The sequence below is a fragment of the Physeter macrocephalus genome, chromosome 10 (assembly GCF_002837175.3).
Source record: "Physeter macrocephalus isolate SW-GA chromosome 10, ASM283717v5, whole genome shotgun sequence".
NCBI lineage: Eukaryota > Metazoa > Chordata > Mammalia > Artiodactyla > Physeteridae > Physeter > Physeter macrocephalus.
The window spans coordinates 21,181,291-21,209,265 of record NC_041223.1 but is presented as its reverse complement, the minus strand read 5'-3'; the positions used below and the strand labels follow the sequence as shown (position 1 = coordinate 21,209,265).

Genomic DNA, 27,975 nt, shown 5'->3' with positions numbered 1-27,975 from the left:
AAAGGAGGTAAGGAAGCGAGTCATGTGGCTATTTGTGGGAACAGTAATTGCAAAACCCCAATGTAGGAACAAGAATATTGGTATGGCTAAAGCAGTGAGTGAGGGGGAGCAGTAAAAGGTTAGGTTAGATCAGAGGTAATGGGGGCCCATATCATGTAGAAGTTGATAAGCCTCTGTGAAGAGAGGCACCGGAGTCACTGGAGCAGAAAAGTAACATGATCAGACTTAAGAGTTTTAAATAATTTATCTGGCTGCCATTTGGAGAATGGGTTATAGGGGAGAAAGTGTAAAAGCAGGGAAACAAGTTAGGAGGCTATTTTAATAAAAAGATGAAGGCTTTGACCAGTATGGTAGTGGAATACATGGTGAAAAGCAGTCATCGTCTAGATATATTTAAGGCAGAGCTGACAGTATTTCCTGACAGCTGGGTGTATAGGGGATGACAGAAAGAAGAGAGGATGATGGTGCCACAGAGACTATCTGAACAACTGGAGGAATGTAGTTGCCATTTACTGAGATGAGGAAGACTAAGGAAGAAGAAAGTTTGGTTGGAGTGGAGAGGATTAGCCATTTAATACTGTAAATGTTTTCAGTGATAATTCATTTCCCAGGTTAAAAATGTTTGTTCAAATCTATTTCAAATGTTTACATTTCACTGAATTAAAAAAAACTACCATGAAACAGGAGATCTAAATTTTTCTTCAATATGCTACAAGAAAAAGTTACTGAACAGAAATATAGCTACTCCAAACGATAAAATGAGAATAAAGCTAAATTCTCCCAATCTGCAATTCTCCCTTCATTTCATCTCATTGCCAGATTTTCACAGATAAACGAAACAGAATTTGTTATACCTCATTAGTCAAACCATTCACATTAGTGGCTTTCTCCCAGGATGTCGTGTCCCTCTTACCATCTGCCACAAGGATGTTCTAGGTGAAGACTGTGATGTCCAACAGGATGGATGGATGTGCCACCTCAGCTCCACAGATGGCACTTTGCTCCTGCTAATCATAACCCTGATAGGAAGTCACTCCAAAGAAACAGATGGCCCTAGCCCAAGATGTGTAATTCAAACTTTCTCAAAATAACTATCACCTAATGGTATAAGAAAAAGTGAGACTACCTTTAAAATAATATAAGAACCAAATAAAAAAAAAGGTTTTGCTCTAATTTTTGTTCAGGTTCTCTAGAAAAATATTCTCATGTAATTAGAAAATATACAAGGTTGGAGGTGAAGGAGAAAGAAATTAAAGTATCAACTTACAAAAGCCAATGATGACTATGTTGTCAATCAGGCAGGAAAAACCTAAAAACAAAAATAAAAATTATATATTAGTTTCATACAGTAGTTGTGTGTGCATTTTTAATTGTAACTTCATTGAGATAATTGCAGATTCACATGAAGTTTTTAGAGAGATCTTTAGTATCCTTTACTCAGTTTCCCCAGTGGTAATATTTCACAAAACTGAAGTGCAATGTCACAATCAGTATATGTGCGTATATATATATCATACAATATACTGGTCTTTTAAAAATAAATTTATTTATTTTTGGCAGCATTGGGTCTTTGCTGCTGCGTGCAGGCTTTCTCTAGTTGCGGCAAGCAGGGGCTACTCTTCATTGTGGTGTGCAGGATTCTCATTGCAGTGGCTTCTCTTGTTGCGGAGCACAGGCTCTAGGCACGCAGGCTTCAGAAGTTGCAGCATGTGGGCTTCAGTAGTTGTAGTACGCGGGCTCAGTAGTTGTGGCTCATGGGCCCTAGAGCACAGGCTCAGTAGTCGTGGTGCACGGGCTTAGTTTCTCTGCGGCATATGGGATCTTCCCAGACCAGGGCTTGAACCCATGTCCCCTGCACTGGCAGGTGGATTCTTAACCACTGCACCACCAGGGAAGCCCTATATTGGTCTTTTGAGATTTTTCCCAGTTTCTTTTTTTGTGTGTGTTTATGTTTACTTCCATAGAATTTTATCACCTGCAGGCTCACAGATCCCCTGACAGCCAAGATACTGAACACCACAAGGATTCCTCATGTCATCCTTTCATAAATACACCCACCTCCTTCCCCACAACCTCCTTCTGTCCCTAACCCCTTGTATATCTATTTTTAACACTAAAATAATAACATCCATTTGTGAACAATAAGTATCTTACTCACTGTGTGTTAAGAGTCTACTGTGTAGTTGAATGTCAAATCATGAATAAGGAATTGTATTTTTCTGCATTAAAGAGTAAATTTCAGTTTAAGGAACAAATTCTCTGAAAAGATGTTTGCTCCTCGTTACCTTAACATAGACTACTCACTTCAAAAATCAAAAGGTAAAAGGTAAGCTAAAGTAGTGACTGAACTCATAGATTTCATATTTTCAATATTTTAAAATATTTTATTTTTTAGAGCAGTTTTAGGTTCACAGTAAAAATCACGGGAAGGTGGTTTTTTTCGTTGTTGTTTGTTTTTTTAAATTTATTTTGGCTGCGCGGGGTCTTAGTTGCAGCATGCAGGATCTTTAGTTGCAGTACGCGGACTTCTCAGTTGCAGTATGCATGCAGGATCTAGTTCCCCGACCAGGGATCAAACCCAGGCCCCCTGCACTGGGAGCACAGAGTCTTATGCACTGGACCACCAGGGAAGTCCCAGGAAGGTGTTTTTAATTTCAAATTCCACTTGTTCATTGCTGGTATATAGGAAAGCAACCGACTTTTGTACAATGAACTTGTATCCTACAATGCTGCTGTAATTGCTTATTGGTTTTGCTACTGAGGTAAGGCTAGCCTCATTGAATGAGTTAAAAAGTATTCCCTCTGCTTCTATCCTTTGAAAGTGATTATAGAGAACCGGCATAATTTCTTCCTTAAACGTTTGGCAGAATTCACCAGTAAAACCATCTGGGCCTGGTGCTTTCTATTTTGGAAGGTAATTATTTACCTGAATTCTTTAATTGAGAAATCCTCTTCAATTGTCTATTTCTTCTTCTGTGTTTTAGCAGATTGTCTTTTAAAGAGTTGGTCCACTTCATCCAGGTTATCAAATTTGTGGGCACTGAGTAGTTCATTGTATTCCTTTATTATCCTTTTAATGTCCAAGGGATCTGAAGTGATGTCCCTTCATTTCTGATATGAGTAATTTGTATCCTCCCTCTTCTCTTCTTAGTTAGCCTCATTAGAGGCTTATCAATTTTATTGATCTCTTCAATAAAACCAATTTTTGTGTCCTTGCTTTTCTCTATTGATTTCCTACTCTCAACTTCATTAATTTGTGCTCTAATTCTTATTACTTCTTTTCTTCTCCATACCTTAGATTTAGTTTGCTTTTCTTTATCTAGTTTCCTAAGATGGAAACAGATTGATTCTTTCTTCCTAGCATATGCATTCAATGCTATACATTTCCTTCTAAGCACTGCTTTCTCTGCGTCCAACACATTTTGATAAGTTGTGTTTTCATTTTCATTTAGTTCAAAATATTTTTAAATTTCTCCTGAGATTTTTTTGGACCTATGTACTATTTGTAAGTATGTTGTTTAATCTCCATGTATTTTGAGAATTTTCCAGTTGTCTTTCTATTATTGACTCTAATTCTATTGTAGTCTGAGAGCAGATATCATACGATTCCTATCCTTTTAACTTTGTTAAGATGTGTTTTATGGCCCAGAATGTGGCTATCTTGATGAATGTTCCAAGTGAGTCTGAGAAGAATGCCAGTATGCTTGGGTTCAGGTAAGAACCCTCTTCAACGTTGCAGACTGCTGACTTCTCATTGTACTCTCATGTGTCAGGAAAAACAGCTGGCTAGTTCTCTGGCCTCTTCTCATAAGGGCACTAATCTCATTTATGAAGGCTCCACCCTCATGATCTAATTACCTCCTAAAGCCCCACCTTCAAATATCATCACATTTGGCATTAGTATTTCAACATATAAATTTTGTGTGGACATAAACATTCAGTTCATTGTAATGACCTTATATAGAGATAAAGACAATTTAGTCATTTCTGAACAACCTCACTCTCTACAAAATCTCACACCAATAATAGCATGAACTGGGGGAAAAGCTGGGTAGACTACTCAAAACCTATACAATTCTGTAATCAGAGAGCTAACCAAATAATAACAGGTACCTTGACCTTAACTTGGACAGCCCCAGTAGGCAGCTCCATGTAACTGGAGAGTGCCTCAGGTAATATCAAAAATGCTCAAAAACAATAGAATGGAAAGGCTACTGCAGGAGAAATGGCGACAAAGGGTTCAGAGATGGGGTCTCACAGCTGGGGAGAGTGACTTCACTCTAACCCTGTCAACTCAGACTCAGTTGGGTTCCAGAGCCTGCACAACTCCAGAATATTCCCTCACTCTTATTAATTTCCCACTTTCTCTACTATTTTCCAAATGACCTCCCACTCCCCACACTTGTACATACATCTCTCTGCTAACATCCCTACTTCGAGAGAGAGAGAGAGAGAGAGAGAGAGAGAGAGAGAGAGAGAGAGAGAAAGCGTGCTACTGGATGGAGCATCTCATCTTCCCAATGCTAAACTTACAAATTTCTCTTCCTAGCACCAAAGGTCAACCCCACCTCACCATCCAAAGTTTTCTCTCCATTATCATCCTCTCCCTCTCTACTAGAGGTACTTCTCCCCAACATACAATCATGCTCTGGTATTTCCCAACCTTTAATAAACAAAACCTTCACTGACCTCCCATTGCCCTCCAGTTCCCACTATGTTTCCAGACTAACTTTCTCAGATTAACTTCACAGAAAAGAACTGAAAACAGATAATCCCCATTTCCTCACCTCCTATTCACTTTCCAACCCATTCCCTTGGCTCTTATCTCCACCACTCTATCAAAGGATCCTTATCAAGGTCATCAAAGCAATTCCTATTATCCTCATTTAACAAATCAGGACACTGAAGCTCAAGAGAAATTATTAGCTTGAGATAGTAAAGATACATACCTTCCCTTGGAGATAAGCAAGAGCCTAGGGCTGCCCCAAAGCACTCTTTTCAGGATATTAAACTAAGGACTTTATCTCCCACGGACCCCCACCTCTTTCCTTCCTTATGTCACCCTCCCTGTACTAAATCTCAGATTTACTTCTTAAAATATCTCATTACTTTTCATTATTTTAATTGAGAAAAAGCCTTTGCTTGACCTGCGAATATTTTCTGTGTAGGTCACTTGGTGTATATTATATTGATCACAACAACCTGAGAATAGGTGGGTTTATCCCCTTTATACAAATAAGAAAATTGTGGCTCAGAAAGAATAAAAACCTTCCTAATATCGGACAGTTATGAAGTAGTAGAGCTAACATTTGATCTGATCACCCAGATTCTGCTCCCCAGGCTGACTGCCCTTCATGACGGTTAGATCTCACAGTTTCTTAGTTGTTCCTATTACATGGTAACAGGGTAAGGGCATCACTCAGAGAGATGCGACATAGTCCCAATACCTCCATTAAGGTCAGAAAACCTAGGATTGATATAAATTTGCTACAAGCAAACACATAAGAAACTGATTTATATATTATAATGAGGACTTTATGATAAAAATAGTAATTGTCAAGACATTCAACTCAACTTTGGTGATCAGGGCATTTTCCCTTTCTAGCTCTATCTAGGAAGCTAAATTAGTAAGCACGAGAATGGTGTAGATTTATGTGCTCATTCATATCTTATTCTCATTTTCTAGGCAACAGGGATATTACACTTGCTCAGCACCGTCCTTAAACATGGGCAAGAGTGGTTCACAGCAAACCCGTCCCTCTACAGTGAAAAGTCCAAGTCTCTAAGGGGACATACCCACCCAGGCCCAGACTCCCCTCCTAGACTATGCTCCAGGATCCTGGAACCATGGAATTCTTGTTCAAAGAGCTTCAAGCCTGCCACCAGGGACTGCACAGTCCTTTCACCTAAACCTGTTACTTTTTAGGACAGATCATGCCACTCTATGTACCACACTAGGCTCAAGAGGTGGCCAAGGGGTGGCTGTTTGTAGAGGTGTGGAGATAACCAAATGTGTGCCCTTCATAGTGTAGAATTGGGCCAAGAATGTGAAGAAAAGAGATGGGCCAGCTCTCCCTACACTGCCATGTTCTAAAGGTGCAGAAATCTCAAGACTAAAAATTCCACATTCAAACCTGGTTTTCCAGGTCATTTAAGACTCAATTTGTCAAGGAATGATAGAGTATATTTTTATTGTTAGTTTACTGTCTTAAAACTTCTAACTGTTTAGAGTCACAGTACCAGTCCTTCTGTCTATATTCCTGCTTGAACTTCTCTACCTGCTTATAGTTAGGCAGGGCCATGTGACTAGCTCTGGACTGCCAACAAACAGTTAATTATTGGCACAAGACCATTTGATATTATCTTTCCCTACCATGTAAATCGAGAAGACCAAGTATTTCAGAAAGCATACAGCTCAAGATGGTGATGCATCACAGGCCTAAGTCTGACAGTGTGGATGGAGTAGAGCCTCCCACAAATCCACAATGGATGTTTATTGTGAACAAGAAAATAAACTGTTCTTCTGTGAAGCCACTGAGGTTTGGGGATGGCTCATTAGCACAGGTAACTTTAGACCATCCTGACTATATAGAAATTGGTACCAGAAGTAGGATGCTTCTCTAGCAAAAACCTAAAACACATGACCATGGTTTTGTGGTCAGGAAGCAGTGAGAAAAATTATCTTAAGAGCTGTTAAGATAGTGGCGTATTTTATACAGTGGTATATTCGGTAAAGCATTTGCTTCTGGTGCCTTGGGAGGCAGATCACCTACCTAATGAAACTGCAGCCCTAGAAGAGGTAACAAAACACTGGAAGAGGGGCTTCCCTGGTGGCGCAGTGGTTGAGAATCCGCCTGCCGATGCAGGGGACACGGGTTCGTGCCCCGGTCCGGGAAGATCCCACATGCCTCGGAGTGGCTGGGCCCATGAGCCATGGCCACTGAGCCTGTGCGTCCGGAGCCTGTGCTCCACAACGGGAGAGGCCACAACAGTGAGAGGCCCGCGTACCCGCCCCCCCACCCCACACACACACACACACAAAACACTGGAAGAGTGCACTGGTTATTAGCTGCATTTGGCAAGGTATTCAAGAAAGAGATGAGCTCAAAAAAGGACTATCCAGGGCTTCCCTGGTGGCGCAGTGGTTGAGAGCCCGCCCGCCAATGCAGAGGACGCGGGTTCGTGCCCCGGTCTGGGAGGATCCTACATGCCGCGGAGCAGCTAGGCCCGTGAGCCATGGCCACTGAGCCTGCGCATCCGGAGCCTGTGCTCTGCAATGGGAGAGGCCACAACAGTAAGAGGCCCGCATACCGCAAAAAAAAAAAAAAAGACTATCCAGTTTTCAAGAAGTGGAGGAATGGAGGATCAGACATTTCAGGTTTGCAGTATTAAAAGAACTAACTACATCTCAACTCCCATACTAACAGTTTAAACACTTTGAAGGTCATAAGCCTAGGAAAATCTTTTTTTTTAAATTAAATTGTCTCAGGGCAATGATAGATAATGTATCCACTAAGTCATTTAAATAGATAAAATGACTGAGGAAGAAGATGAGATTAAGGGTAAAGATTTCCAAAAGAAGCAAGCCAGTCCCAAAATAACTTTCTTTGGATCAAGAAAGAGAGCTACAGGAATGAGAAAGCAAATCAATGCAGCAAATCTAAGAACCATATCTCAAAACAAAAGAAAAAAATAGGGATGTGTTTACTAGCACATAGAAATCATTGGAAACAGATAAGAAACCTTATAGATTTTGGAGAGAATTATGCTGCCAAAAGAAACAGCTTATCAACTGAAGTCTTAAAATGATACTTTGGTTCCCAACCTTCTATTTGGAGGAAGTGGGCAGAAAGAGTTGCTCCGTTCCCAAGTACAGCAAATTCTTTACTCTCCACTTCATATGTGGCTAAGGGAGAGAAAAGAAAAGAAAGAACCCTCCTAAGGGAAGATCCAGGCCTCTTAAAACAATGAACGAGAAGGTAGAATCAGGCCCTAATTAAGAAATATTTGTTCCCCTACGTGTCATGATACCTGTCATGAGGGATTTCAAAATTGCTATGGACCAGTGACTCCAGTGTGTCTTCCAGGTTTCCCTTTTCCAATCTACTCTGGATATGTGGCATGGGCAAACAATAAACTAATACTTTTCATTGTGTTAAACCATTGAGCTTTTGGAGTCATTTGTTCAATAGCATAACCTAGCCTCTCCTGAGTGATACACAAGGCTCCTTAGTGTAATCTAAACAAGGTAAGTTAGTTAAATGATTTTAATGGACAGTGGTATCAAATGCTGCCAATCAGAGAAACCAACTTTACCATACTCTACATCTCAATATAGATGTTGGGAGACCCAACAGTCTTTTCTGTCATCAAATCTTTCTCACTTGGTCATGTTAAAAATGCCACCAAATCTCTTGTGGAAAAAAACGTATCCAGTAGATACATTCTTTGTTTAATTATGTAAATAGCATTTATAAGCTATAGCTATCAAATCCTGTTCTTCCTCCTTTCTGATCTAAAAGGAGGTTGTGCCTTTTAAAGTAGATTTCTGCTCATATCAAATTCCTTCTATTATGTTGATTTTTTACTAGTTCTAGGATGCCTCACTATTGCCACTATATACTGTCTGTGTTTTTACCAAAGTCACCTGCTTTTAACAGATTTATGATCTCCTTTTCATTTGGAAAACTTTTCTATTTACTTCACTTCATTTCCCGCTTAAAAACGGGGATCTGAAAGTGACAGTTCAGGAGGAACCATTATACATCTGTCCATGCGCCAAAAAGGGAGGTCAGATGCTGCCTTTACTAGAATTAGCTCTACGTTAGCTGTTCCTAAATCTTCCACAAAGATTTTATGTAGTCTTGGATCCTATTTGGCCAGTGAAGTCTGACGTTTCCAATTTAAAAACAACACATATGTAATTCAGGTAGTTCCATATCTTCCCAGGCAAGATATGGAAAAGACTACATCACTTTCTCTACCTGTCAAAACAATTACAGGAATAGGGATGCTGGCTTCTAAACAGCTGAGAGCTTCCAACATAAGATTCCTGGAATAAACATGGACTTCAACATATACAACCTTTGATCAATCTTCTTCTTCAAAATCTTGCAATCTCATGGACCAACAAGTTTCTTCTTCCTCTTTCTTATGTTAACTGAAGCAAGCATAAGAGGGGGCAGGGAATTTAGGTGATTATAAGATATTTTGAATTGCCAACCTAATAGAGGAAATCAAATGTTCCTTCTTTTACACACACACAGAGATACCATCTACTCTAATTTTTAAAAATCTGGGTAACATGTTTATGCTTTAAAACTAGAATGCTTTCCATCATCTACTCCACCGACATTGTGGGGAAAAACACTGGGATTAACTGAAACAGGTAAGTCACTACAAAACAAAACAAAAAATTCCTAAAGTGTACTGGCGAAATTTATAATCTACAACATCCAAAGATGGATCTGTATTATCTTAATAATCCCAGAAAGGTATCAGAAAAATCAACAATTTTCCTATATACTGTAGATTTTTAAAATGTCACAGTGAATGATGTTCTACATCACACCCTCTGAGAATATGAACATCTTTCCCCAGATGTTTAAAAACAATTTTCTAGACTGCAGTTTTAAACATCTCTTTGATGTGACATGGTATTATCCCTAAAACATATGACACTGACTTCATGCTTCACAGAAGTACAGACAGATTTAACACAACAGCTCTACTTCACACAAGCTCTCAAAATCTCCAGCAGGAGCTAAACTAAACTAATTGCATTATGAAAACTCCGGTTATTCTTATGAAATATATGGCAGAGAGTGAAAGCAGCATGAACACTAAAGCAGCTTATATTCAGTCCCAATATTTTACTGCTGCATGCATTTCTACAAAACCCATTGTTATGGACTGAATTGTGCCCCTCAATATTCATATGTTGAAGCCCCTAATGTGACTGTATTTGAAGATAGAGCCTTTAGAAAGATAATTAAGGTTAAATGAGGTTGAAGATGAAGCCTTAATCCAATAGCATTGGTGACCTTAGTAGAAGACAAAGAGACACCAGAGACCACTCTCTCACCATGCACACACCCAGTGCATAAAGGAAAGGCCATGTGAAGACACAGCAAGAAGGCAGCCACCTGCAAGTCAGGAAGAGAGCCTCATCAGAAACCAAATTTGCTAGCACCTTGATCTTGGACTTCCAGACTCCAGAACTGTGAGTACATTTCTGTTGTTTAAGCCACCCAACCTGTGGTATTTTGTTACAGCAGCCCAAGCAAACTAATACATCTACCTTTCTAGGATATTTCAGAGTATTTTCCCCCAAGAATGAAAAAAAGAAGGACACTTAACACTGGGTGGGTCCAAGCCTTAAGTATCAAACAGAGACCTTTTGTTTCACGGTCTAGCAATACTAAAGATTTCCTATGAAATGAAAAATCTGCATCTACTAACTGCATTAGTGGTAACCAACAGTAAAATTACCTGGAATCTAGGGAGCTTCCCTGGTGGCGCAGTGGTTGAGAATCTGCCTGCCAATGCAGGGGACACGGGCTCCAGCCCTGGTCTGGGAGGATTCCACATGCCGCGGAGCAACTGGGCCCGTGAGCCACAACTACTGAGTCTGCGCGTCTGGAGCAGGCTGCGACAAGAGAGGCTGCAATAGTGAGAGGCCCGCGCACCACAATGAAGAGTGGCCTCCGCTCGCCGCAACTAGAGAAAGCCCTCACAGAGAAACGAAGACCCAACACAGCCATAAATAAATTTTAAAAAAATTTATTTAAAAAAAAAATTACCTGGAATCTAGACCTCCAGTCTCTTTTCCAAAATATAAAGGATGAGAGATGTTTAGGAGCTAACCAAGACCAAAAGATGTTTCATTTGGTCTCCCTCCCACCATAGTCCACTCTATTGTAAGACCTGGGGAGCCACATCTTTCTTTAGATTTTCTTGATTTAGGATTTCATTACCTCCCAACTGCTATGATGGCAACAGTGCCAATAAAGAAGAAACACTGGTAATTTGAGAGGAACTTTAACAAGATCCGAACATTTGTCTCACTAAGAAGTAGCTAACCCCATCACTACTTGGTACTCTTCCTGTTAAGTAGATCTGGGAAAGTCCTCTATCACAGGCCTATATGTATGACTATGAGGCTGCCATCAGAGGTAGCTGAGAGTTAATCAAATATCAAGCACTTACAAAGTGCATACAAATAGAAGCTATGGCAACGACAGCCAATTCTCCCCGATATCCATTCTTCCCTTATTCCTTTGTAATATAATCGCTGAATTTTAAAAGGGCAGCTATACTGAAAAAAAGTGAACCTTGACCCTTATCTCACATCATAACAAAAATCTGAGATAGATCATAGAATGGATCACAGAGCTAAATGTGAATGGAAAATGAATACCTTCATGACTGCGGAATAGACAAAGATTTCTAAAGCAGGATACAAAACGCAGTAACTATTTAAAAAATTGATAAACTGGATTTGATTAAGAACTGTTCCTGAAAAAACATCACTAAAACAGAAAACAGAAAAGTCAGATTGAGAAGCTATTTGCAATATACACATCCAACAAAGGACATTTTCCAGAATACAAAGAATTCCTACAAATCAATAAGATGACAAACAACCCAATAAAAATGTGTGAAAGACTTAAACAAGTACTGCTCCAAAAAATATATCTATTTTTACCTTATCAAATTAGCCAAGATACACGTGAAAAGGTGCTCAACATTATTAATAATGAAGGAAATGCAAATGAAAACCATGAGACAGCATCTCACATCCACCAGAGGGCTTAATATGAAAAATAATAATATCAAGTGCTGGTGAAAATGTGGAACTACAGTTGTAACTCTCACTGCTACCAGGAGTGTCCATTTATTCACTCACTGTTGGTAAACTGTTCAGCAGAATTCACTGAAACTAAATATACGGCTGTTCTGTGACTTAATTCTAGTCTTACATATGTTCCCAAGCGAAATACTACAAATGTCCACCAAAACATCTGTGTATGACTATTCATAGCAGCTTTATTTATAATAGCCAAAATCAGAACACACCCACACATCTATTAACAGAATGAATAAACAAATTGTGGTACATTGATAGAATGGAATGCTAATCAGAAAAAATATATATGAGACAGAAAGAATATACATGCATCAATATGGATAAATTTCAAAAAAATTATGCTGAATGAAAGAAGTCAGACACGAAGAAGTACATACTACTTGGTTACCCTTAAAGTTCAAGAATAGACAAAACTAATCTAGAGTGATGGAAATCAAGAGTGTTACTTCTGGGGAGGTACTGGCTAGGAGGTGCATGAGAAAATTTGCTTTTTCTGGATGGATGTAATATTGTCTATCTTCATGCAGTAATTATACAGGCAATATGTTTTTAGAAAAATCATCAAGCTGTTTATTTAAGATTGGCACACTTTATATGCTCTCCCCACACCCATGTATTTTACACCTCAATAGGAAAAGTACTTCACAAAAGACAAGCAGACTATTTTTACCTAGTAAAAGTTATTAGGCAAATGCAAAATATTCTTCTTCAAAATAAAACAAATTGTGCTTAAGTTTCTATTTCACTTACCCCCAAAATAAGCTAAAATTAGATTATCAAACCTGATTCATTAGTATCAATGAAAACTTGGAAGGAAAATCCAAAGAAAATAGGAGTACATCAGTTAGTCCACAGCAACTAACTTAGTCACTGAAACAACGACTCCAAGTAGCATATTGGTAATGTTAGTGAAGCAATTTCAATGATATGTTTTACCAAAAATACATCTGTTTAATAATTTTATTTAACTATTTATTTTTAGTACCAAGGTGGGATGACATACAAGAAATCACAAGAGCTTTTGAATCAGACAGACCAGTTTTGCCACTTACTAACTATACTGGTGTTGGGCAAGTGTCTTAATCTCTTTGATACTGAGTTTCTTCACAATTTAAAAGAGAGACAATAACACTTTGCAAAATTGTAGCACGATTATAGTAGGTATTTAAGAGTGGTAGCTATTTAGCAATAGCTCTTTGTATACAAAGTATCATGGCAAGTAAGTACTGGATCCCCACCTCTAAGAACCTGACTAACTGGAAGTGACATTTAGATATAAAGATTGGTGATGAAGGAAAGAATTTAACAAGGGCTATAGATTACAAATTACAGGGTCCCTATCTAGCTACTAGGATTATGGAGTGAGTATTCTCTGAACAGAGCCTAGAAGATTTTTGGGAAATTCACTTAAGACAGAGGAAATGGCATGCAAAAGCATAGCCTGCCAAGAGCATTTCCTGGCAAGAAAAAGCATAGCCTCAAAAACAGTGCACTGACTTCAGGTTCTAATGAGTAGTTAAGACCACTTGTGCCACTGGACTAATTCTGAGGAGTAAGACTATAAGGCTAGTAAAGCCACTTGGGACTAGATAGAAAAATGACCACTGTCAGGTTAAGAAGTCAAGAACCTGTTTTCTCAAATCCTGGGATGTCACTGAAGGATTCTTTCCAGGGAAATGACCCCAGTGGTCATTACACATGATAGGAAGGGAAGAAAAACCTCAATATGGGTGGAAATAGCATAGAATGATAAGGACCTAATCCAAGATGCTGAGAGGAGTGGAAAAAACAAAGATATTAGAATTCAATTTTATCAACTTCTTAAAAAGTAACAGAAATTGAGTTTCCCTGAATGATTCAAGTAGGCCTAACTTCAACTTTTAAAATGATCTTGACTGTCCCATAAGCTCCCACAAGAGCAAAAACAAGTATCCCAAACTAGAAAAACACACTGCCTAGCACATTGAAAGTGCTCAATACATACTGTTGGCAAATGAATCTTTTTAAATATTCCAAATATTGAAACCTCTACGATAATACAATGTTCAAGGTAAAACATGTAGAAAAGTTAAAAATCATTTTTCCTTCCTGCTGAGTGGCCATTTTTCACAATATATGCCAAGTTTTGAATTTGTTCAATTTAATATTTAAAAAGATTCATTTGCAAAAACTATCTCTATCTCTAGCTTTACCAAAAGAGTCAGATAGAAATCGCTCTAGAAAGTTAGGAATGTTGCCACTTCAGTTGCTAATCTCTTGTGTAATTTATAGATATATTTTTAGGCATCTATCATTCATTGTGTCCTTTGCTGTGGCAAAAGAACACCTACTGTATGACTCATGAATATTACATGAAAAAAATTAAAGAGTAAATTAAATCCAGGTCATATATGTAAGCTTTATCCAAGAGTACAAGATGATTTCACAATAAGATAACTTGCATAATTATTAAAATAATTAAAATTAAAATAACTTACCACATTAAGAAATAAAGAAAAAAATGAGTACTTCCTAGGCACTAAGCACAATTCTTAGCCCTTTCTACATATTAGTTCTTTTAATCCTCTCAGCAACCTTCTATGGTGGACACTTGTTATCTACATTTTATAGATGAGAAATTTGAAATATAGGGAAGTTAAGTAATTGTCCAATATTACACTGTAGCAAGGAAGGGGCAGAACTAGGAACTGAACTCAGGCAGTCTGGTTCCCGAGTCAGAATTCCAGTTAATAAACATAGAAAGAATAAAAGAAATGGAAATCACCACTAGAATACCACAATAATAACTGCTACAGGCAAGGTCCGTTGAATGCTAAAATTAGTGAGCAAAACTTTAAGGAGAAACAGGCCATTTGCACAACCTCAAAATAAATCCCTCAAAATATTTATTAACTATTACGGTAGTTTTAATATATACTCACAAATCATTGGATATTTTTCCCTCTCCTTCCCTTGAATGTGTACTTGCTTCTAATAAACAGTGTGTGAAAAACGAAAAACAGAGCTGTTACAATGCATAAGTCTGGCAGACACTACCTAAACTGTGTAATCAAGGTTAATGTGCTGATATGGATATCATGTGCCCCCAGATATGATGCAATGACACAACATCTCTGTGGTATTCTTCCTTCAAAGTCCATAACCTCAGTCTAATTGTGAGAAAACATCAGACAAACCCAAATTGAGGGACACTGTACAAAATACATGGCCATTACTCTTCAAAAGTGGCAAGGTATCGAAAAACAAGAAAAGACTTAAAAACTGTCACGGATTAGAGTAGATTATGTGACAAAGAAATGTAATGTGGTATATGGATTATGTCCTGGAACAGAAAAAGAACATTGGTGGGAAAACTGGGGAAATCTGAATAAAGTCTATAGTTAATAGTATTGCGCCAGTGTTAATTTCTTAATTTTGGTAAATGCATCATGATTATGTAAAATGTTAACATTAGAGGAAGCTAGGTGAAACATATATAGAACACTCTATACTACCTTTGCAACTCTTTTGTAAATCTAAAATTATTTCATAATTAAAAGTTTTTTTTAAATTTTGATACACACTTGTGAAAACAAATTTCAGTCAACCAGAAATAGAAGAAAAATGTCTCAATCTGGTAAAGAGCATCTACAAAAAATGTACAGTAAACATCATCCTTAAAAGTGAAATATTCTCCCTTAGGATCAGGAAAAAGTAAGAATGTCCATTTTAACACTTCTGTTAAATACAGTTCCAGTGTTTCCAGCCAGTGCAATACGGCAAGAAAAAAAAAATGAATAGAGATTAGAAAGACAAATTTAATCCTTTTTTTTTAACAGATGACATGATTGTACCTTTAGAAAGAACTACAAACTACCAGAACTGAAAAGTGAATTTAGCAAAGTCACTAAATACAAGCTCAATATACAAAAATCAATTGCATTTCTATATACTAGCAAGATGATTGGAAAATAAAATAGAAAAAAGGATACCATTTACAATAGTATTAAAAAAATCAAGTGGCTAGAAATAAATTTAATAGTGTGTAAGTCCTCCACAGTGAAAAATATAAAACAGTGCTAAGAATAATTGAAGAACTTATTCAATTAAGAGATTTACCATGTTCATAAATTGGAAGATTCTATTAAGATGTCCATTCTCCTAAAATTGTTCTACAGAGTCAATGCAATCCCAATCAAAAGACTGGTAGACTTTTTCTTTAAACAGATGTTGACAAGCTCATTCTAAAATGTGCATGGAAATGCACAGCACTTAAATAGCTAAAACAATCCTTAAGAAGACCAAAACTGGAGGGTTTACAGTACTATATGTCAAGACTTAGTATAAACTATGGTAATTAAGAAAGTGCAGTACTGATTAAAGAACTGATAAATAGTTTAAGTGGAACAGATTAGAGTCCAGAACCGACCCAAATATATGATCATTCATTTTTAACAAAGGTCCCAATGCAATTCAATGGAAAAAGTAAAGTCTTTTCAATAAATGTGTAGAGTAGCTAGATGACCACCTGGAAAATAAATACTGACCCCCACCTCACAAAATCAACTGTAGGTAAATCAAAGATCCAACTGTGAGGACTAAAACTATAAGGCTTCTGATGGAAAACAATAAGCAAATGTCTTCAGGACCTCGATGGAGGGCAACAATGAAGGTGGAAGAGAATTCTGTGGGCAGGGTAGAAAAAAGCACTAATCCTCCACCACCCCCCACCCCCCCCAAAAAAAACACTGATAGACTGGACTTCATAAAAACAAATCTGTTCATCCAAAGGCAGTATTAACAGACTAAGTAGGCAAATTCACACAAGTAGAAAATACTTACAAACATGTATCTGATCAAAATACATAAGGAACTAAAAATCACTAACAAAAAGATAGCCTAATTTTAAAAAGTGGCCAAAAGATTTACACAGGCAATTCATAAGAGAAATCTGAATGGCCAAAAAAGATATAAAAGGATGTTCAACATTATTAATATTCATGAAAATGCAATCAACTTACCCAAAGACCATCAATTCAGCTCCTTGGTATATATCCAAGAGATATGAGTATATACATTCACCAATGGCAGTTTCAAGAACATATATAGCAGTTTTATTTATAATGGCCAAAACCTGAAAACAACTCCCATGCTTATCAACAAGAAAAAGGATAAATAAATTGTGGTATATCCTTATAATGAAATACTACAGAAGAGACATCACTAAACTTTTTCTGTAAAGGGTCATATAATATACAGTTCAGCCTTTATGGGCCATATGGTCTCTAACTACCCAACTCTGCTGAATGGACATGGCTATATTCAATAAAATTTCATATATGAAAATATGTTATGGGCTGGAATTGGCCCACAGTTTGTCATCCCTTGCAACTTATACATGCAATGTGGATGAACAAAAGAAAAGCAATACAGAAAGAATAAACTATATGATTCCATTTATATGAAGTTCAAGAACCCGTGAAAATAATCTATGGTGATAGAAGTGAGGAGAATAGTTGACTAGGGGAGAGGAATGGCTCTATGGATAGAGACAGGAGGGAACTTTTGCAGGAATGAAAATGTTCTGTTTCTTTATCTGGGTGGTGATCACACAGGCATATACATATGTAAATTTCATCAAGCTATACACTTTATTCTATGTCTTCATTGTTTTTAAATTATAGTTCAATTTGAAGAAAACAAAAATTAGACAAAGATCAGAATACAGATCTGAAGAAATTATCTAGAATTCAACAAAGTCAAAAATATGTATAATATATAAAAGTGAGATTAAAAGACATGGATGATAGAATGACAAAGTCTAACAGAAGTCTAATCAGCTCTTAAAGGAAAGAATGGGAAAAATGGAGGACAAGCAACATTGAAAGACATAAAAGATAAAACTTTCGAGAACTGATGAAAAACAAACCTTAGAGACAGGAACACAATAAATCCAAGATAAATGAAATGTCCACATCTAGACACGCTCTGTCATAAAACTGTAGAAAACAAAAGAAAGAGAAGATCTTAAAATCAGGCAAAAAAAAAAAAAAAAAAAGACAAATTACCAACCAATAACAGTTATTTGAACTAATTCTAACATTGAAAGTAGAAGTCAATGGAATGTCACCTCCAAAGGGCTGAGGAAGATACTGCCAACCTGGAACTATATGTCTAACAAAATCATCATTCAAAAATGAATGCAAAATAAAGACATTTTCAGATAACATTTGCCATCAACAGTCCCTTAATAAACAAGCTTGTAAAATATATACTTGAGGAAGAAGAAAAGAAAGATCTGAGATGCAAGGAGGAATGACAAAGAATTCATGAAAAGAAAAAACAGTGATGTCAAATTTATAGGAAAAAAAATCAGAATGGAACTAAACTCTGGAAGACAACAACATTTAAGCTAGGAGATTAACTGGTGTCAAGGCAACTCATGCTTCTTGAATTATTCAAAACAAGAATTAAAAAAAAGTAAGAATTAATAAACTTTACATTAAGTTAGTACATTAAAATTCTGAAAGAAACCACTAAAAGAAATAAATTTGTAACCTTCATACTAGTCAAGAGGAAGGAAAATGGAATAAAAAAAAAATCCAAAAGGTGGCAAAGAAGAGGAAAAAACCAGTAAGACAGGATAAAAACAACCCTAAAAGATAATGCTAACTTTCATCCTAAATATATCAGTAATTACACTAAACTTAATTGGACTGATAGATCCAGTTAAAGGACAAATTGTCAGAGTGGATTAGGAAAAACTATGAGGTTTTACCTACTTGAAAGAAATATTCTAAGCAAATGCTAACTACCAGAGCCACTAGTCACATGCTAAGGGAAAGGTGTGACTAGATTATAAAACAAAATAGATTTTAAGGTTAACAGGCATTTGGGTGAGGAGGCGTCACTACAGAATGACAAAAGGTCCAATGCACAGAGAAGAAAGAGCAATTCCAAACTTGTATGTACTTTCAACTTTTATAAAGCAAAGCTGACAGAATTACAAGAAGAAATTGAGAAAATTCATTATTTTACTGTGATATTTTTATTACACCAATCTCAGTAATTGACAGATCAAAGAAACCAAAAAATTGGTAAGGTTAAAAAAGACTTGAACCTCACAATATTTATGCTTGATCTAAGACATATACCTACCTTGCCCCAGAAGTCTATGAATATATATTCTTCTCAATCATTCAAGGAGCAGTTGAAAAGCTAACCATGAGGCCTTAAAGCAATTCTTAAATTTCAAAGAATCGGTAGCATAGAACCCTCATTTGCTGACTACACTGCAAGTTAAAAAAATCAATAACAAAAGGATAACTCATAAAACTTTCCACATTTGGAACTAGAAAATACTTCTAAAAATCTCAGAGGAAACGAAAAAAAATTATAATGAAAAAATTTTTTAATTCTTAGAACTGAAAAATATACTACATATAAAACAAAAGAAGATAAAAATTGGTAATATTTGCAGAAAGACGAATCAATGACCAGAGTAGAGAATCCAGAAATGAGCCCAAGCATTTCTGGGAATATGTATATGACAGAGGTGGCACTGTAAATCTCTGGTACTGGCACAATTACCACATGGGAAAAAGCAAACACATTAATCTTGATCTCATTGCATAAATAAAATATGTTCATCTATATATACATGTACACATATACATGTCAGGTAAATTAAAGAACTAAATGTAAAAAATGCAAACTTTAAAACTTTTAGAAAAAGTTTTCAAAATATATTTCCTTAATAGTAAAACATCTTAAGACACAAAAGCACAAAGAAAAAATTGCCTGCAGTTTATATAACCAACAAAGAGTTTGTATTTTGAACAATGTTTTCCGATAGAAATTTCTGCAATGATGCAAATATTGTTATATAATATAGCACAATATAAAATAATACAGCATAATAAAATATAAGAGCCACTAGTCACATGCAGCTACTGAGCACTTGAAATGTGGCCTAGAGTGACTGAGGAACTGAAATTGTTGAAGTAAATATAACAGCATGTTAGCATTTTAAACTCCCTGATGAAGTTCAATGAAGGTCTGTTATGTTTTCATATACTTTTCAGTATTTAATTTTTTATAAAGAATTTGATTTTAGCTTATATTCTATATGAAACAATTTCAATTTTGTAAAAAATACGTAAAAGTCGCTTTTCAGAAAGCAAGTACAGTAAAATGTTCACAGTATTATCTGTGAATGATATTTATTTTCTAAATATTAAAACAATTATTAAAGATTTTTTAAAAATTTAATGAACACTGATGTATCCACAACAGAGTTTATGAAATAAAACATTATTGCTATTATTTAAATTCCCTAGGTACCTCTTCCTGATCATGACTTTTCTTTTTTTTAAAGAAAAGCTGTACAGCTTCAGGTTTCTTCATTTTTGTGACACCCATATTTTAATATACTTTGGGGGAAATTTAATATACAGACGTTATATGTAGCATTTAACAGAGAGTTATAAAGCAAACACCCATGTCACCACTGCCCAGGTCGGGAGATAAAAGCATTTTCAGCATCCCAAAACCTTGCAGTGTGTCCCTTCACATTCATATCCCCCCTCTTCATCCCCAGGAGATGACCACTAACTTGATTTTTATGGTATTAATTTCTTTACAATTTTTCTTTACTATTTTTAATGCCTACACATGCACCCCTAACAACAGCTTTATTTCACCAGGTTCTGAATTTCACATAGATGATAGTCTTCTTCAGCAACTTGTATTTTTTAAATTTTTGGCTCAACATTATTGAGACGCATTTGTGTTAAGACACAAAGCTACTTCATTCACCACTGTACTGGGTGGGTTCCATTTTATGACTGCAGTATAATTTATCTTCCTCCTTCAGATGGACATGAAGGTCGCTTCCAGCTTTGGGGTTTTACAAATAACACTATAGTAAACCCTCTTGTACACGTCTGCTTTTGTATATGTACGAAAATTTATCTAGGGCAGTGGCTTTCAAACTTTTTTGACCATGACTCATACTGAGGAATGACGTTTTACATCATGACACACATCTGTGTGTGTATAAAACTGAGGGAAAAAAAGAAAAAAGAAAAGTTTCATGAAGCAAATACCCTATGACCTGAGACACATTCTGATATTTTCTATTCTGTTAGTTCGTGTTTTACAAATTCTGATCCTTACCCACTTAACTGATTTCACGACCCACTAAATGGGCTTCAAGCTTTGAAATACATCATGCTACAGGATAAATACCCAGAAGTGGAACTGCTAGGACATGCAGCACGGACGTCGGATGTTGTCAACTTTTCTAGATCCTTAACTTTAAGTAAATGTTCTTATCTAATTTACCACTCTATAACTTTAGAGCTAAAACTGTGAAACATCAGCTCGTTTTATCTTTTCCTTTGGTCGTTAAACAGTATTAATCACTTACCATGTGCTAAGTATCCACTGGGCTCCGAGCGAGACTGATGGGTTAATACACAGTGGGGGGGGGGGGCGGGGGGGAGGACATAAGGGACCAGGACCTCAGTGAGGCCCCAGAAAGCTCACAGGAGGGGCCTCCGATCCTGCCTGGGGAGGGAGGGGTTAGAGAAGGATTCCTGGAAGAAGGAGGACCTAAGCTGAGTGTTTCTATTTTTAATTTTTATTGGTTTCCTAAAACATAAAAGTAACACATTTGTTGGGAAAAAAAAAAGTCAAAATTACAGGAGTATGTTTATTAAGAAGTAAAAAACCCCCAGCACTGCCCCTAAAGTTTGATGCTGAGACTAAATAACCAAAGTTGCATTATCAGTTATCCTAGGAAAATTTTAAGAACCCACATTTTAAAACAGTCTTAAGAGCATACCTGATAGGGTCCCTAATACTAAAGCATAAAACGAGTCATATTTTCCATAATGAATGTAAACGCAAACATTTCATGTTTAGTCACATTATTACTTTTCACAGACTTTTTTCCTGGCCTTTTAACAAGGTTAGATTGCCAGGTTTCAAAAACCGAGGTCTAGTTACCGCATACCAACTATACGCGAGCGCTTCAAAAAGTGGCATTAAAAACGACCAGGCGAAAGAATTTGTTGTTCGAGCCGACTTGGCTTGCCCGGTGACAATTCGTCAGAGTTTCACACTTCGTCCCGAGGAGCCCCGGACCCCGTCACGTACACGGCGCGTCGGCACCGGCACACCCTCCCGAGCGCGGCACGGAGCCCAGCGCGGTCCTCGCTCCGCGGCAACGCCGCCACCCCGCCGTCCCCAGGCCGGCCGCGGCCCCACGGCCCCCGAGCGCGGCCGCGAGCCCCCTACACCTACCCTGCGGGGTCCGGAGCCCCCCGGAACTCAGGCGCGGCAGCTCGGGCGCGCCGCCTCCGCGGCCATGACGGCGACCCGGGGAAGCGCCCCGCGCGCCAAGGCCCGCGGTCCGCCGGGCTGGGAGGAGAGCCGCCCCGTCCGTCCGTCCGTCTGTCCGCCAGGAGAGTGAGGCCAGAATCCGCCCCAGACGTGTCTAAATCAAGGCTCGGGGCGGTACCGACGGGCTGAATGACAAATGGCAGATGCCGTGGGCTTTGCCGCCCTCGGCAGCCGCGAGGATGGCTGCGCCGAGGAGGCCGCGCACAGGCGGAGCCCGGGAGCCGGAACGGCGCGTCCGCGAGGAGGGCGCTGGGGCCCCTGGCGGGGGCGTCACGTGGCAGGAGGAGGCCCCGCTGGGGAGCCAGGGGGTCGGCGGCCTGGGCGGAGGAAGAGGACAGGCGCCCAGACGCCTGGCCGATTGAGTCATCCGTGTGGGCTAAGCCAAGGTCGCCCAGGTGCAGAGCTGGCGCAGGTAGACCCGAACCAGCCCGAAGCCCCGTACCGTATCGGGGACTGTTCACTTAAGTCACCACCAGGATGAACCGCCCAGAGCCAAATCATAAATGAGAAACACGACAGATGCTAGGAGAACACTGCAATAGGCCAAACTTACCTCCTATTCTCCTATTCGTGCCGCGTGGAAATCATGGCAGCCTAAATGTGCCCACTAAATGTGAGCCAGGCACTGTGCTAAGCACTTCACAGGTAAATAAACGTAATCCTCACGACCCCCTAGTGAGAAAAACTATTCTTCCCGGTTTTATAGCTGCAGAGGCTAAGGCACAGAAAGATTAGACGGAAATTATTTTATAGTTGTGGAATCATTCCGTGTATGCTTTAAGTAATTTTAAAATGTTCTTTGGATTTAAGAAAAAGAAACAAGCAAATCTCCAGCAGTTGCTTTCTTCCCTACAAGATACACGTCCCTAAAAGAGGCCTGTAAACACTAAGTAAAAAAGACTTAAATGTTTCTAGGCCTTAATGTAATATGGAGTTCACTACAGGTTTCAGACAGTCCCATAGCTCTGAAATATGACGTAAGAACATCTCACACTTCTATCCATCTTCACCGCTATCTCCGGATTTCTATCGCTCGTATTACTTTTGGCTTACCAGCGCTTAGTACAGTTACAAGTGCTCCACCACCTTATTCTCCCAGATGGTCAGTCTTAATTCTATACTTAAATGAATTCAGTGTTCATCATAACGTATCCGTTCCTGAATTATTTTTATTCATTGCTTGATGGGCTGCTCTTTTTCAAGTTGTTTTCTTAAGAAGCGCTTATAATGTTTTATCTGCTTTTTATCTCTACACATTAAAAAAAAAAGGAGGCAAATATTTTGGATTCACACCTTCCTTCAACACCTAACAGAAAAAGAAGGTAACTGCTTCACTGATTTTTGACATCATAGACTTCTGTGGAGAGAACTGAATCCTATGTGATTTTCCCTGGGAGGTGATTTGATTTTTCTGCTTGGATGCCTGAAGAATTCTTTATCATTAAAGTACCCTGTATATCCTTAACTGGGCTATGTCTCAGTGTCAATTATTCTGTATCAGTTTTTTTTCCCCCGAGTATACAGTATGATCTTTCAACTTACAGATTCCATTCTTCTTAGTATAGTAGCCCATTCATATTATATATCTGAATAAATTTATCTTTCATTGGTTGGCTTTTCTACTTCACAGTCACCAGTTGTTCTTATACTTGATCTTTATTTTCCATATCCATCTTCTTTTGATTTGCATTCACTGTGATTCTCTAAAAAATTCTGTTCATTGGTTTTTCTAGCTTATTGGATTAAAATTCTGTTCTTTTGAAAATCGATTTTCTCAGCTATGCAATATCCTTTTTCATCACATTCTCATACTGTCCTTGAACTACGTTGTGAAATCATACTATTCTTTTCTGTTGAGTCAAACACATATAAGGAATATAAATTTCTGTTCCTTTGTTGTGTTTTCTTCCAGACTTGGTTCTTCATCTGTCTTCTGCATGCTATTTTCCTTGCTTCTCACCCCCATCTCCCATGTTATAACATGTTTACACAACAGCTATGTCATATCTTTTATCTTGCTTATCCTTAAACGTTAACAACAGACCTTGTTTTTGCACTAACATACTGCGAGTGAATTCCCAGTGCACTTTCTTCTTCACCTGAGATGTGTTTGTCTTCCCTATCCAGAGCTTCACTTTTAGGGCTGAGTGCTGTTTCTATCTACCTTTTCTGTGACCTGAGGGCTTTAGGAAGATGGGGGATTGTAGAACTCTGATTGAAGCTTAATACAGAGCTTGCTGGGGAAAATCAGCCATCACTTCTGAGGTTCCTTTAAGGCCTCACCAGTCTGCCTTCAAGCCAGCCAAGGGAATATTCCATGCCTGTAAGCTTCAGTTCATTTGCCCAGTTCAGCACAGTACCCCAGAAGGTGGCAAACTGTCCTGCTTTGGTCAAGATCCAACAGTGGTATGTAAAGGTTCCCTGATGTTTCCACAAGGATGTCACTGACTTCTTTCCCAGTTGAAGGACATCTGTGAAAATTCTCAGGATTTGGTCTGATCATCTTTTTCCTCAGTATGTCTTGCAGGGGGGTGGAGGGATATAGACACCACACATCTGCAGACTCTTTGGCATCTTTGCTTTGCCATCACTTCTCACATTTTACATCATAAGGTTGTACTTCTTTCTTCGGTTGCGGTAGGTGAGGATTTTGTTTGTTTGTCTTTTGCTGTTTTCTTTGTATGGTTTAGGGTTTTGATTTTGATTTTTTTTTTAGTGCTTCTTTGTCCCATCTTTATCCATTTAGGGTTTGATTTTGATTTTTTTTTTTAGTGCTTCTTTGTCCCATCTTTATCCACAGTCATCAATCAGATTGTCTCTCCTGTTGATAATGAATTATATGAAAATCCTTTTTTACCTTGGGTTATTTCCACAAAGTTCTCTTGGAACATGAATATTTTGACCTGGCAACTGTGACACCCTCCTTTTCTCCAGGCCTTCCCTCAGTGACACATGCCTTGGCATTACAATGTGCCCCAACAAAGGTTCTAGAGCAAAGTTGTTGTAAACTCAAATCTCTATGGAGTTTAAAACAAAAAAGAGCGGGATTATGGTAAAGCGAAAAGATCATTCTTTGTGTAAGGGGCAGATTCTATACAGCTCAGGCCAGCATTGCCAAGTGTATATAATTTTCAGGAAAAGCATGGTATATAGTGTTTCAATATAAAATTCCTTAATTTTGGAAGCACTATGGAAGCCAACTGAAGTATCTCTCAAGGCCAAATTGGACCAGTGGGTTACCAGCGTGGTCCCTGTTATAGAGAACCATTCAGGATAAATTTTACGATCATGGTTTTTCTCTTCTAAGTATTCTGAGATACAGTTTTGTTCTCCCGACTCTTCAATGACTTCCTAAAATGTCTTTAGCAAATATAAAACAAGAAGATCCATGCTGACATATTTACCATTTGAAACAATGTGTTAGGACCCAACACTTTCACAAACAGGTGTCACTGGAGTAACAGCTATGATCACACTAAAATTAATACCATGAAAGCAGAGAGTCTATATAGATTATGACCATGTTAACAAAATAGCAGGAAAAAAGATTTTTCAGTTGATGCAGAAAAGGCATTTGACAAAATCCAACACCCATTCTTGAAAAAAAAAAAAAAAAACCTAGGAAAAGAATGGAACTTCCTCAACCTGATACTGGATGTATTTGTTTCCTATGGCTGCTACAATAAACTACCATAAATTTGTGGCTAAAACGAGAAACGTATTCTCTCACAGTCCTGGAGGCCAGAAGTCCGAAATCAAGGTGTCAGCGAGGCTTCACTCCCTCTAGTGGCTCTAGAGGTGAATCCGTCCTCGCCTCTTCCAGCTTTCGGTGGCTCTTGGCATTCTTTGGCTTCCTTGGCTTCCTTGGCTTCTGGCCACATCACTCCAATCTCTGCCTCTATTTTCACATTGCCTTCTTCTATTTTCACATCGCCTTCTCCTCTGTGAGTGTCGTGTGTTTTCTCCCGTGTGCGTCTATCTTATAAGGATACTTGTCATTGGATTTAGGATGCACCTGAATAACTCAGGATGATCTCTCTTCATCTCAAGATCTTTAACTTAATTACATCTGCAAAGACCCCTTTTTTCCAAATAAGGTAACATTCACAGTTTCAGGGATTAGGATATGGATATATCTCTTGGGGATCCATCTTTCAACCCTCTTATAATAGGCAAATTCACAGTCAGCTTTGTTGTGGAAATTGACAAGCTGACTTTAAACTTTACATGGAGATGAAAAGAAGGTAGAAGAGTGAAAATGAAAAAGGGAAACAAAGTTGGAAGAACTTACATTAACTGATTTTAAGGCCTACTACAAAGCTACAATAATCAAGTCTGGATCATACTGGCTTAAGGATAAATGGAAACATATATTAAGTCCAGAAATAGACCCACACATATGATCTATTGATTTTGGACAAAGATACAACATAATTCCATGAGAAAAAGATAAATGGTATGGGAACTGGTTATCTGTATGGAGAAAAAAAAAACTTACACTTAACATCATACACAAAAATGAGATCACAGACCTAAAAAAATAAAAAGCAGGAGCTTCTATTACTACCCTGTCCAATATGGTAGCCACTAGCCATATTATTGAGCGCTTGAAATGTGGCTGGTACAAACTGAAATGTGCTGTAAGGATAAACTATAGTCCAGCTTTCAAAGACTTAGGATAAACAAGAATGTAAAATATTTCATTAATAATTTTTATACTGATTACATGTTGAAATGAAAGTATTTTGGACGTCCTGGTTTCAATAGAATATATGATTTAAATTAACTCCAATTGTTTTTTAGTTTTCTAATGTGGCTACTAGAAAAAGTTACATGTGTGGCTCACATAATTTCTGTTTGACAGCACCATTCCAGAAGAAAACATAGGAACAGGCAAAGATTGTTTGGTTAGGATGCAAAAAGCAATGACCACGAAAGAATAAATTGGTAATTGGATTTTACCAAAAATAAAACCTTCTGTTCTTCAAAAGAAAGCATTAAGGAATTGAAAAGTCAAGCCACATACTGGGAGAAAAATATTCACAATGGATATCTCTAACATAGAACTTGTGGGACTTCCCTGGCGGTCCAGTGGTTGAGACTTCACCTTCCAATGCAGGGGGTGTGGGTTTGATCTCTGGTCAGGGAGCTAAGACCCCACATGCCTCGTGGCCAAAAAACCAAAACATAAAACAGAAGCATACTGTAACAAATTCAATAAAGACTTTAAAAATGGTCCACATCAAAAAAAAAAAATCTTTAAAAAAAAAAGTATTAACATAGAACTTGTTAGAGTATTTGAAGAACTCATACAACTCAATGATAAACAACGCAATGAAAATGGGTAAAGACTGGAAAAGACACTTCACCAAAGAAGACATATCTATGGCCGATAAGCACATAAATGACTCTCAACATCATTTCCTCAATGACTAACACAAATTAAAATTATAGTGAAATACCGTACATACCAACTGGAATGACTAAAGCTTAAAAGACTGACAATTCCAAGTGTTGCCAACAAGGGAGAAAACGAGAACTCTCAGACACTGTTGGTGGGAACATAACACAGTACAACCACTCCAGAAGACTGATTGAAAGTTTCATATAACGTTAAACATACACTTACTGCATGACCCTGCAATTCTACTCCTAGGTATTCATCCAAGAGAATTAATAACACGTCTACACAAAGACTTATACATGGACTCCCCTGGTGG

At 37.9% G+C, this 27,975-nt stretch overlaps 1 protein-coding gene across 9 annotated transcripts in view; it reads right to left on the bottom strand.

The window, feature by feature from the left end:
- The window catches only part of PLAGL1 (PLAG1 like zinc finger 1), a 69,496-nt gene extending 47,014 nt beyond the window's left edge, over positions 1-22,482 (bottom strand). For 7 of the 9 annotated variants that reach the window (XM_028494359.2, XM_055087460.1, XM_024122613.3 and 4 more), the window contains exons 1-3: positions 22,157-22,475; positions 17,778-17,847; positions 1,268-1,309 (exon numbers count right to left, since the gene is read on the bottom strand). The gene's annotated coding sequence lies outside the window, so the exon portion shown is untranslated. Of the gene's footprint in view, positions 1-1,267; positions 1,310-17,777; positions 17,848-22,156 lie in introns of all 9 variants that reach the window. The other 2 variants (XR_002891570.3, XM_055087458.1) reach the window with 2 other exon arrangements.
- Positions 22,483-27,975: the final 5,493 nt, after the last annotated feature.